General features: G+C 41.7%; 1 protein-coding gene across 7 annotated transcripts in view; it reads right to left on the reverse strand.

Annotated features, from left to right (window-relative positions):
* PLEKHM3 (pleckstrin homology domain containing M3) overlaps positions 1-9,298 on the reverse strand; it is a 199,280-nt gene extending 189,982 nt beyond the window's left edge. For 3 of the 7 annotated variants that reach the window (XM_045480977.1, XM_045480978.1, XM_045480987.1), the window contains exon 1: positions 9,031-9,294. The gene's annotated coding sequence lies outside the window, so the exon portion shown is untranslated. Of the gene's footprint in view, positions 1-9,030 lie in introns of all 7 variants that reach the window. The other 4 variants (XM_045480981.1, XM_045480983.1, XM_045480986.1 and 1 more) reach the window with 3 other exon arrangements.
* Between the last annotated feature and the right edge of the window lie 1,776 nt (positions 9,299-11,074).

The following is an 11,074-nucleotide window of genomic DNA, read 5'->3' on the forward strand; positions in this document are numbered from 1 at the left end:
TTTTTGGGTAGTTGCTAAAGGGCAGTCATTAGTTAAGCCCTTTATCTGCATCATCTTGTTAAATTCTCACAACTCTACCAGAGTGCTGCTATTATGATTACCACTTTACAGAAAAGGAAATTCAGATTTAGTTTTGTATTATTTTTTGTAATGTTTATTCATTTTTGAGAGAGAGACACAGAGTGTGAGTGGGAGAGGAGCAGAGAGAGACACAGAACTTGAAGCAGGCTCCAGGCTCCGAGCTATCAGCACAGAGCCTGATGCAGGGCTCGAACTCATGTACTGTGAGATCATGATCTGCGCCGAAGTCAGACGCTCAACTGACTGAGCCACCCAGGTGCCCCAAAAGGAAATTCAAAAGCGATGAAGTTATGTGTCCAAAGTAATATTGCCAGTGGGTGGAAAAAAGACTCTAAAATGCACACACAGTCCTGGATGGCATTTAATAGCAAATTAATTACCCTGAAATAATATAGCTAAAATTTTACAGACATCGGGCTTTGAATTTTAGTGTCAAACCTCAGCAACTTTAAATTATTTATTATTAATAACTAAAATAATTATTTAAATTATTTATTTTTAAATCTTTGTTAATCCCACAACTCAGAAAGTTAAATGCTAAATATCATCTTTACACCCAGGGAAACAGTTTATACTTCATTTATTTAAAAAAATCACATCTGTAATACTTCTGTGTCATTGTAAATTCTTTAAGGGAATGGTGGATGAGAGGTCCCTAAACAGAGTAAAAAGCTGTTCTCTAACTAAATAGCTAACGTCAATTCTCTTAGTGACCTTGAACACATTACTTGTAATGTCTGCAAGGGTATAATAACTATGACTTCATTTAGGCCAAATAAGTGCTTTTGCAAATGTTGACATAGTCCTAATTGCCCAAACCTTTTACTAATATTTCCCTAAGACATCATTTTTCATTTAGCCAATAAATAGAAGCACTTGTAAAATGTTTGCTGTAAAAACAAAAAACAAAAACAAACAAACAAACAAAAATCCACCCCTGCTAATAAGTGTTTCTGTCAAAAGAATTAAAGAAATCAATTTCAAATTAAATATGACCATACATAATTCCAACACATTTTAACTATTAAGGTAGGTCCAAATAAATTGTCTCCTTCTAAAGCCAACGGAAATTTTTGGTGGGGGAGGAAGAAGGGTAAGAATGTCAATGTATTTGGGGCTCAATCAAAATAACAAAGTTGACCCACAACATTCAGTCTTGTTTCTTAGGCCTAGTGAAAGTTGATACGCCCCGGTTTCATATCACCACACTCCAGAGAATCTCTAGACATCATATCTAACATTTCAGTGAAGGACAATTACTTTGGGACCAGAAGACCTGGAAGTGGAAGGCCTGTTTGTTTCAAGGTTCCAAGCACTACTACCAGAGATATGCCATTCGAACCTGAATTCCAGTCACTTCGATGCAGGTCAAATAATACCTGTCCTACCCTCTTCAAAAGTCGTCTTACAAAGCAAGTCTAATGACATAATGCAGTGCTCTGTGAACTCCAAAGCAGGGTTTGGGAGTTCCTGCTCCAACAGGATGCCGACAGGAGTTTGCATGGTACCAGTGAACAGGGCACCACATCCTCTTTGATCTCCTCCCATTATAAACCAACAGACTGGTACAGAGAGTGGTAACAGCAATCAGTTTAGAAAGCTCTGAAATAGGTTTTAATCTATGCAAGGAACTCCTGCACTGTTCAAGGCAGCATGAGTCACTGTGTTTCCGCGTTCCGGGTGGTCTTCGAGTGGGGAGATTCAATTGTACAAGTGCACAATGATTCAAAAAAGAAAAACCAAGTAAGTAAAACCCTCCCTTGCCCTCCAAGTTCCTCTACGGCTAAAATACTTTCTCCTCCTCCCTTTGAATTCCAAGTTCCTAGAAGAAACTTGCTCTTTATGCTTTCTGACTCTACTTCTCACCACTCGTTCATTCTCCCCACCGGAGGGAATCTGGTTCTTCACCAGCTGCAACTGCAGAGGCAAAGGTCATCAACAACTTCCTTCTTGCTAACCCCAGGAGACTTTTCACTCCACACCCAACCTGCCCTCTCAGCAGTATTTGACCTACTGAACATCACGCTCCCAAATACACTGATGTAGCCTTTTCCGGTATTTCTCCTTTATCTCTGCATGCTCATTTCAGTCCCCACTATGAGCTCCCCTTTCCTATGTTCATATCATAAATGCACACATTCCTCTGTTTTCCCCTATAACCCTTTTATTTAGTTCCTCCTCTTCTCCATTTCTGTGGCTTCAGCTACAATCCACGTGGTGGATGAGCAACAGATTACTCCCCTAAGATCTAGACCCACAAATGCAACTGCCTTTTGGATGTCCCCTAACTCCTAACATGCACAAACCCAGCTCTTCATCTTACCCTCAACCTGCCCCTCCTGACGTTGCCCATATAGCGAAGGACATCACCATCTGCCCCAGAAAATGAACATCATCCTTGACCCTTCTGGCTCCTTCACCCACACCTCCATCTGTCAAATATATCCATTCCTCTCTTTCCTTATTGCCTTAGTTCAGACACCACCACCAGTCTTCCCTTCAGTCTTGCCCTCCTCTCATCCAGTCGCCACACTACCACCTAAGTGGCCTTTCTAAAATTAAAACTCTGGGGCGCCCGGGTGGCTCAGTCGGTTGAGCGTCCGACTTCAGCTCAGGTCATGATCTCTTGGTTTGTGAGTTCAAGCCCCATGTTGGACTCTGTGCTGACAGCTCAGAACCTGGAGCCTACCTAGGATTTTGTCTCTCTCTCTCTCTCTCTCTCTCTCTCTCTCCATATATCTCTCTGCTCCTCCCCCACTAATGCCCTATCTCTCTTAAAAATAAAAATAAAAATAAATAAATAAATAAATAAATAAATAAATAAATAGATAGATAGATAGATAAACATAAAATAAAAACCCTGCTGTCTTCTGGAAAAACCATACACTCCTTAACATTGCCTGTAAGAGCTCACGTCCACTTACTTTCCCAGGCTTATCTCTTGAATTTCCCCTCTCTTCTCTCTACCCCACAACAAACAGGGACACAACTTGGCTAATGTGAATTCAGCCTTTGGGTCTCTGCTGAAGTATCACTTGTTCCCTGACCTCCCATGTCCATTTTGGACATTCCTCTTATGTGTCCCCATAGCATCCTAATTTCCTCAATTATAATGCTTTTTATCTGTGCAAAATGGCCTGTTTACTTGTCTGTTTCCTCCACTAGACCGTAAGTTTCATGAAGGCAAAGACTATGACTGTTTTAGTCAAGGTTGTTTTCCTGGCCCCAAGTACAAGAGCTATGTGTCATGGCACAAAACAAGTGCTCAATTCTTACTTGTTCAGCCAATGAATCAATGAATCCCTAAAGGTGGAAGAGAAGTTGTTCTGGAAAGGCTAAAGTGCTGATAAAAATGGATCAAGAACACGTGGGAAAAGATCACTTAGTTAATTTCCTGGAGCATTAAAAACTGCTGGTTACAGTGCTGATGTTTTCTAACCTGCAATACATGTTCCCTATTCTGTGGCTAAAAAACTACAAGTAAAGTGGATATTTAGCAATTTCCCCACTAGATAAATGTCCACAAGTAAACTTGATAATGCAGAACAAAGCAGCTTTAGTTTGTACTGAATTATAAATCGGTTACACTAATCAAGATAACTGGACAAATAAACCTCTACAGTAGTCACAAACATGGCATGTAATCGGAGAATCCAATCTGAAACACATAACTCAAATCAACAGTTAGTGTGTATGAAAAATAAACGAAATGTTAATGAAAATAGCATGCCTGACATCTTAATACAATGGCCTCTATATTTTAACTTTGGTTTTTGCTCATAACTCATGTTGCCATCAAGATTAATTACACCCTCAGAACACATACAGTTCTCACCTTATTGTCAGCATGAGGGTTAATTATGTGGGCTTTTTATTGTCTGTCTGGTAATAGCCACAGGAGCCAATGAAATAGAGCAAACATAATGCATGGAATTTACTACTGGTGGTCATTTTTATCATAGTGTCACTCAGTACTCAGGGCTCTGAATTATTTAGCTTGCATCTAAGCTGGAATACAGTTCAGCTACTTATGAATCAAATACAAAATATACTTTAAAAGAAAAAGAAAAAAGAAAAAAGCAACCCCTTGCTAACCATCCCTCCACACGGTTTCTTTTAAGGGATTAACACTTCCTCATGAAGAAAATCAGCATTTGGCTAGTGCCAATGGGGCACTGGCACTGTCTGGATGTTTCTGTGGATGTGAAAGAATAGAGCAAAATGAAATTAGGAGAGGGAAGCAGTGGGGAAAATGAAAGAGTAGCATTGCTCTAGTGCTCCTGAAAATTGTCTAGAGATGGAGAATCCTAAAACATCTGCCCAAATGATCTAATCTTTTCCAGGTTCCTGTTAAAATCAGGTCTTCTGAAACTAGTAATTAAAGTAGCCCCTAGGGTGCCTTGGTGGCTCAGTCAGCGAAGTGTACGACTCATGATTTCGGCTCAGGTCATGATCTCGCGGGTTCATGGGATGAAGCCCTGTGCGCTGTTCGCACAGAGCCTGCTTGGAATTCTCTCTCCTCCTCTCTCTCTGCCCTCCCTTGTTCGTGCTCGCTCTCTCTCTCTCTCTCAAAATAAATAAATAACCGTTAAAAAAAACAAAGTAGCACCTATCTGCCTGCCTGCTTCTTAAATATGTAAATTTATAGCTTGCCTTCAAGTATTATGGGAAGGTTGCAAACATGATTAAACTGAAATAGAGTATGTCAAATATCTGATAAATATTCAATGAATAATAGCTTTGAGTGTTTCCTAATGCATCAGATGTTACCAACCCAGGCCAGCTTTGTTTTCCTAGTCATAATATGCAGATGCCTTTCTTTTTGCAAATGGTTACATATCCATTATAGTTCTTTGTTTTCCACTTGGATAATTATCCTGGGTCTATACCCCAAAGCCTAAATTCCAACAATCTATGAGAAAACAAAGCTACATTAAGAATTTGTGGGGGCGCCTGGGTGGCCCAGTCGGTTAAGCGTCCGACTTCAGCCAGGTCACGATCTCGCGGTCCGTGAGTTCGAGCCCCGCGTCGGGCTCTGGGCTGATGGCTCAGAGCCTGGAGCCTGCTTCCAATTCTGTGTCTCCCTCTCTCTCTGCCCCTCCCCCGTTCATGCTCTGTCTCTCTCTGTCTCAAAAATGAATAAAATATTAAAAAAATAAAAAAATAAATAAAAATAAAAAAAAAAAAAGAATTTGTGGACATTAACTTTAAAAATATTTCTGGGGCATCTGGGTCGGTTGAGCATCCAACTCCTAATATCAGCTCAGGTCATGATCTTGTAGTTCATGAGATCTAGCCCTGCTCGGACTCTGTGCTGACAGTGCAGAGCCTGCTTAGGATTCTCTCTCTCCCTCTCTCTCTGCCCTGCTCATACTCTCTCTCTCTCTTTCTCTCTCTCTCTCAAAAATAAATACACTTTAAAAGGTATTTCTAAGTTCCTTTGGATAGATTGTTAGAAGTAGAAGTATTAGGTCAAGGGGTGGGGGCATTAGTGAGGCTTTGCACACATTCAGCAATGAGTTTTATAGAAAGGTTATACCATTTGCTAACCCCTCACAGCATTTGAGAGTGTCTGCTCCGCTGCACCCTAACTAACTAATGTGAAGAACTGAAATTTTTAACAATATGTAAATTTTAAGAGCTGGAAAAAATGGGACCCTGCTGTTATTCCAATTTTCATTTCTTTGATTAATGGAAAGAGAATATATTTTTTTTAACGTTTATTTATTTTTGAGAGAGAGACATAGCATGAGTTGGGAAGGGGCAGAGAGAGAGGGAGACACAGAATCTGAAGCAGGCTCCAGGCTCTGAGCTGTCAGAACAGAGCCCGATGCCAGGCTTGAACTCATGAGCCATGAGATAATGACCTGGGCCACCCAGGCGCCCGTAATGTGTATTTTCGTACATCTACTAGCCATTAATTTCCTCTTCTATGGATAGTCTGTTCCTGTCTTTTGCCCAATTTTCTGCTGAAGTCTGTATTAGTTTTCATCTTTCTGTTTTTTATTTTTTATTTATTTTTTTTTCAACGTTTATTTATTTTTGGGACAGAGAGAGACAGAGCATGAACGGGGGAGGGGCAGAGAGAGAGGGAGACACAGAATCGGAAACAGGCTCCAGGCTCTGAGCCATCAGCCCAGAGCCCGACGCGGGGCTCGAACTCACGGACCGCGAGATCGTGACCTGGCTGAAGTCGGACGCTTAACCGACTGCGCCACCCAGGCGCCCCATCTTTCTGTTTTTTAAAAGTAGGTTCCACGCCCTGCACGGAGCCCAGTGCGGGACTTGAACTCACAACACTGAGATCAAGACCTGAGCTGAGATCAAGAGTTGCACACTTAACTGACAGCCACTCAGGGGCCCCTGTCTTAACTTTCTATTGCTATATAACAAATTTCCACAAACTTAGTAGCTTAAAGCACCACCTATTTCTTAAGGTCAATGCTGAAGGTCAGAAGCCTGGGTAAGCTTGACTAGGTTCTCTGTTCAGGGCCTCTCTCAAGAGACTATATTCAAGGTGTTGCTGGCCAGGCTGGGCTCTTAGCTGAAGACTCTGGTAAAGAACCCAGTGCTAAGCTCATTCAGGTTGTTGGCTCGGTCCAGCTGCTAGACTGTGCCCCTGTATCTGAGGTTCCAGTTTCCATGCTGGGCCAACTTCAGCAATTCTAGGCCTCCTGCATTCCTTCTCAAGTGTCCCCTCCACCTTCAAAACAGCAACAGTATGTTGTTCCTCCTCAAGCTTCAAATCGTTTGGATTTCACCAGCCAGAGAAAGCTCTCCACTTTTATGGACTCCTGTGATTAGACAAGCACCACTCTGGTATTTTCGCCATTTTGAATTCAACTGTGTCACAAAATATAATATACTCAAAAGAGTGATATTTCATTACCTTTATAGGTTGCATGGATTAGGCCATCCAATCTTGGTACAGGGGCATTTTTAGAATTCTGCCTGCTACAGAGTCTTAGGTGTTCTTATAACATGTTCATGTCTTTATGATAAATCTTAACTGCATGAATTTACTAAATAAATGAATCTTATTGATGACTGTAAGAAGTTGCATTTTCACAATGACAAAGGCAACTGTGGATGGTGCTGCTGTGTGCTAATAAGAACTTTGAATACCGGGGCACCTGTGTGGCACAGTTGTTAAGCATCTGACTTCCGCTCAGGTCATGATCTCACAGTTCGTGAGCTCACGCCTCGCTTCGGGTGAACACGAGCCCCACTTTGGGTAAAACATGAGCCCTGGGTGAGCTCCACTTCTCTCTCTCTCTCTCTCTCTGTGCCCTCTCTCTCTCTCTCTCAAGGAAAAAAAAAGAAAGAATTTTAACACCCACCTTTGCCAACACTGATATTTTTTTTAATTTTTAATTGTGGGAAAATACACATAAGATTTGCCATCTTAACTACTTTCAAGTGTACATCAGTAACATTCACACTGTTGTGCAACCAATCGGTAGAACTCTTCATCGTGTAAAACTGAAACTATACTCATTTAACAAACTCTCCATTTAGCCCCTACCCCAGTTTCTGCAATCACCATCCTACTTTCAACACAGGTTTATTTTATGTATTTTTTAAATCAATGAAATAGTTTATTATTTTTTAGTAATCTCTACACCCAACGTGGGGCTTGAACTCATGACCTCAAGAGTCACATGCTCTTCTGACTGAGCCAGCCAGGAACCCTTTAAGTATTCCTTAACAAACATGTATGTAGCAATTATTACATGTGCTGTTCTTAACACTTCAAAAATATTAATTCATTTGATCCTCACAACCACCCTATGAGGGCAGAACTATTACTAAACCCATTCTACAGATTGGGAAATACGGCAGGTAACTTCCCACGGTTACACAATAGGAAGGTGCTACACAGGAACTGAAATCCAGGTAGTCTGGCTTTATAGTTCTTGCTATGAACCATCACAGTGTGAAAATATTCATTTTAAAGACAAACTCATAAGGCATTGGTATTATTTCTGTGATGTGCTTGATTTCAAAACACTTCTCTACATGCAATTTAATCTAATACTCTACTAACTCAAAGTTAGATTATGTGACCAGAGAGACACATCTGTATACAGCCCAATTTTTGGTGAAAGCATTTTCTTGAAGCTAATGAAATGAAAACTGGCTTGTATTTGATTACAGACACAACAATTAAAATTTACACGCAGTCGATTTATAATAAAATACCTTATGAATGAATATAAATTGCAATTCACCATGACTACTGAAAATACTAAAGAAAAAAAGGTGTTTCTCTTTTCCAAGGAGGAAAAAACAAAAGAAAGGAAAAAAACTTCCAAAGAAGTTTACAACAGCATAGCTTAATCTCAGCTTGACCTGGTAAATTCAAATCTGCCCTGCTTTGCAAGCTATAAATCTAGACCAATATCCATTTGCCATTCAACCATATACCTCAGTAGACAATTTTATTTGTTGAGTGGGTCTGAAATGTCCTCATCCTGGTGTTTTAGCATAGTAACCCTCTCACAGAGGCCCAAATCATGCTTGTCATCAGCCACACAGCGTCCTTTACTATACATTAGAAATGAGCGTTGTCAACAGAAGGAACAATCGTTTCTCTAGAAGCCCCGGCGTGATGTGAGTTAAAAGCTCTGCTGAGGTTTGGTTTCTAGGACCCAGGAAGCAGGGAGACTAAAAACAGCGCACAGAACAGGATGTGCTATTTCAACTGCTTTCTGCTTATATACCTGATTGATAAAAAATAAGCAGACAATGCATCGTGTGATCTGCCCACACCCATTATCCACTACATTGCAGCGCAGTCTCCAGCAGGAACTAAAAGCCAGAGTACGGAAGAAAGAGCAAAATCATCGCAACCCCAGGGATACCCTCGGATATGTGTTACAATGTTGTCATCCCCACACCCTTCCCCCACTGGCTAGCCAGGCAGCACAGACGCAGGCAGATGCTCACCTGGCCGCGGGCTGTTTCTCTGCCTTCACCTACGGGGCCTGCAGGCTACTCCTGGCCGGGGCGCGGCTTCGGGCAAGCCCGCCTCACCGTGACAGCCCGTCTGGCCGCCGACCATCCCAGCCCGGCCGTCTGTTTACAAGCGCTTCTCGCGGTCCCACTCTTAAATGCTTCCCCCCAGCCACCCGGGAAGCGAGACCCGGACACACAAGGTTCCAGGGTCTCAAGGACTCGTCTTTTTTTGCCCAAGGAGCCAGCGGCCCGGGCGGGGCCTGACCGCACAGCCAGGCCTTATCTCTGCTTCCTTAGACAAGATTTTTATCACACACGTTTTGAAAACAATGGCGTGTGCCGCAGAGTCTCCGCACGGCTCCCCCCAACGCCCGAATGAATATTTGCAATTGGAAATTTTCACTTGGGACAGACACACAGGATTGGACCCTTTTTTTTTTTTTTTTTTTTTTTTTTGCAGCTCCCTAAGAAAATTATCACATAAGTTCTTTCTGAAAATGGGACTATTACAAGCTGGAGATTGTTTCTCATTTCATGTTTGGAGCTGCGGAGAAAAATCAATTTTCGCTGTCCTTTCATGTTGTAGACAGCAGGTTGAAAGGGGATGATTTTGAGGGGAGGTCTTCAACCCCCATTTGGATTCCCAGAACAACAGTGGCGTGCTGTGTGTGTGTGTGTGTGTGTGTGTATTGTGTTCATGTACACACTGACTGGCACCCGGGGGCTTCTTAGTAAGACACCCACCACACCAAACCCACATTGATTTTGGCCACTTTGTAAGAGGATATGCTGGTCTAGCTGGGTAAGCCTTTCCTTGAAGTTTCCCCACATTGTTCTCCATCACAGCACACTTCCTTACCATTTTCTCAACTTACAATTACACAGTTATTTATTTACCTATTTTATTGGCTTCTCACCCCCATCCCAGCCTCACCTATAAACTCCCTGAGGGCAGGAACTATTTGTTTTCACTCACCACCACATAATAGTCACAAAGCACCAGTGCCCCATGTATATATGTTTGAATGAATAAGTGAAGAAATAAATGCAAAAAAAAAAAAAAAAAAAAAAATGTCCAAGGAAGCTAGAGAAAGCAACATGAAAGGAATTGAAAGTCTGATCCCTCACCCCCTTTCCCTTAAAGATTAATGAGAAAATCTTTAACCATAATTATTTTTTAATACCTCCTTCGGTTGCTGTTCAGAGTTTAAGTAAGTTAAAAAACAATAACAACAACACTGCAATTTGAGGTACCTTTCTTGTCCCCTAAACATGCAGTATTCTTTTTCACTTCAGGACTTCTGTACTGTGGTTTCCTCTGATGAGACCCCTCACCCCTGCCCCATCTTGTTAGCCTAACTCCTTGCCCTTTAAAAGTGGGTGCTATCACACATGTCCGGGAAACCTCTGACAGGTGAACCTTTTCCTTTTATGCACACCCAGAGGAACTCACATGTTCCTTTAAAATAAACTCGTCACATAGTTACAAATTCATGTTTGTATATCCTCTTCCTAGACCAGTGATTTTCAAAGGTCAGCATGTAACAATCTTCTAAAAAAGGGTTTCTCAAACACAAACTTTAATGTATGAGGATCCTGTTAAAATGCAGATTCTGATTCAGGACATCTGTGGTGGGGTCTCTGCACCTCTAATGAACTCCCAGGAGATGCCATATTTCGAGTGTCAAGGCTCTTGAATACTTGTTAAAAATGCAAATTCCTGGGCCACACATCCACACATTTGTATTCTGAAGGTCTATGATACTGTCCTGAATTTTGTGATTCGAACAACTGCCTCAAAGTACTTCCAACATAGGCGGTCAGTGGACTACCCTTTGAGAAAAACTACACCGTTCTGTGAAGTTTGAGGGCAAAGGCCCAGGCTTTGTCACTGTATTCCCAGTGTGCATCAAGCACAGGGTCTGCCACATAAAATGCATTAAAGAGTCACATTTGCAAAATGACTGAATTTATTCACCATCACTAATATAGAGCTTCAGCACCGAACCAAGGGGGTGGTCCCAGAAAAGGGATG

Source organism: Leopardus geoffroyi, chromosome C1 (genome assembly GCF_018350155.1).
Source record: "Leopardus geoffroyi isolate Oge1 chromosome C1, O.geoffroyi_Oge1_pat1.0, whole genome shotgun sequence".
Lineage (NCBI taxonomy): Eukaryota > Metazoa > Chordata > Mammalia > Carnivora > Felidae > Leopardus > Leopardus geoffroyi.